Genomic DNA, 2,321 nt, shown 5'->3' with positions numbered 1-2,321 from the left:
GAAAGACTCCAAGTAATATCTTTAAAATGAGCAAATGCACAGCGGAAGATTTCTTTAACACCTGAGAATAAACATGCTTTAAAGTGTCAACCAAAAAGGTTGGTGAGTTCATTAGTTTATCATAATCATTTATTTCCATCATTTTAATAGACCACAAGAATTTCATTTTCAGTTCTCATAAATATACGTCCCATGCATAGAGACAAAAATAATCATTCATATGGTGAACACCTGGTAACCGACATTAACAATATGCATATAAGAATATCCCCTATCATTCCGGGATCCTCCTTCGGACATGATATAAATTTCGAAGTACTAAAGCATCTGGTACTTTGGATGGGGTTTGTTAGGCCCGATAGATCTATCTTTAGGATTCGCGTCAATTAGGGTGTCTGTTCCCTAATTCTTAGATTACCAGACTTAATAAAAAGGGACATATTCAATTTCGATAATTCAACCATATAATGTAGTTTCGATTACTTGTGTCTATTTCGTAAAACATTTATAAAAATTGCGCATGTATTCTCAGCCCAAAAAATATAAAGGGTAAAAAGGCAAATGAAACTCACCATACTGTATTTCGTAGTAAAAATACATATAACGTCATTGAAAAAGTGCAAGGTTGGCCTCGGATTCACGAACCTATATTAATTATATATATTTATATGTTGGTCAATATTTGTATAGCAATCTAGGTCAGGTCATAGTGTAATCCTATTCTATAGCTCGAGTCTAACTCTACAGTATAGTAACATGTTATATTACTCATGCTCAATTAAGATTCTAGTAAAAGGTGACGTGTGAAACAACGTAACACAAATGGTTTCATAATCATAAAATAGTATTTTAGGTTTTTTTTTTTTTTTTTTTTTTTTTTTTTTTTTTTTTTTAGAGAAAATCAACACAAAAAGTTAACTGAAAAGTTAACAGGAAAAGTCAAAGTTCAAAGTCAAAAGTCAAAGGTTAAAGTCAAAAGTCAAAGGTCAAAGTAAAAATGAGGTCGCATGCAAATATATAATAACTTATACAAAAATGATTTTCGGTCAAACATGACTAAACGGGCCAATTCAGCTATTTTTAGAAAAATTATCGGAACTCCGATTGATAAACGGCCAAAGATAAAAGTTACACATTACCAAAAAAAAATTAAGCATAAATATTACAGAAGTAAACTAAACCTAGACAACTCGTAGTTGCCAACGCGTTTTCGGCGTTTCAAAGTTAATTTTCCAGCTTTAATAAATTTACAAAAGTGACCGAGTAGCCTACTTTGGAGATTTTTAGAAAATTCCTCAAAACTCGTATTGATAAACGATCAAAGCCTGCAAATTCTCGTTACCACAAAGATATAACATGATTTTTGGTAAGAGTAAACACATATCAGGCCGACCATGACAACTGATACAAAACTGACATTTTTAAATAAAAAAGTTTCAGCTCTTTTTAGAATTTTAAAATGTGACCAAACTGTCAACTTTGATGATTTTTAGAAAAATCGCCGAGACTCGAATTGACAAACGGCTAGAGTTGTTTATTAGACCTTACAGCAAAGAATTCAGTGGTATTTTTTTTTATATATGAAACAACGCAGATCAGCGAGAATTTCAGTTCCCGTTTCGACATTTCATCAAAATTTGTAAAACTTCTTTTGTCCATAACTTGACAACCGTTCAACGAAACGAGACGTGCTTTATATGAAAATTCATCTACTCGACGAGTAGAATCCAAATAATCACTTTTTATAACCCAGAAAATTAGTTCACTAATTATCATCAGCAATTTTAATTACGAAATTAATTATGCAATTTGTTTATTTCATAACTTTCCAACCATTACTTGGATTCAAGTGATTCTTAAACCAAAATTCAACTATTTTTCGCTAGCTTTCCAACGACATGCATATCTTATACCTTATCTCAATCGTATATGTAACTAATTCAGGAATCAACATAACCTCTCTAATGGCAATATCAAAAGTACAAGCATGCATAATCCTATATACTCGAGCACTAGTCAGGGATACACTATTAGTATGTAAAAATTAAATTATGAGTACTCACATATCAATATTGAGATTCAATATTGCAGGAAAGGTATGTAAACGCAACGGAGATGATAAACACTATATTGACCTCACGAGCATACCCATGAACCATACTCAATCACCTCCATAGCTATAACCCATAATTTTCTTAATCTTATCCCACTCGAAAAAACAACTTCGAAATCACTCGGACAGCACTCCGTCGTAATATTTTATATATATTAATAATATCTTGAGATAATACGGAGTAAATATATATATGTAAATCGATTGA

This window comes from Rutidosis leptorrhynchoides, chromosome 6, assembly GCF_046630445.1.
Source record: "Rutidosis leptorrhynchoides isolate AG116_Rl617_1_P2 chromosome 6, CSIRO_AGI_Rlap_v1, whole genome shotgun sequence".
NCBI lineage: Eukaryota > Viridiplantae > Streptophyta > Magnoliopsida > Asterales > Asteraceae > Rutidosis > Rutidosis leptorrhynchoides.
The sequence above is the reverse complement of the archived record's forward strand: the minus strand, read 5'-3'. Positions refer to the sequence as shown.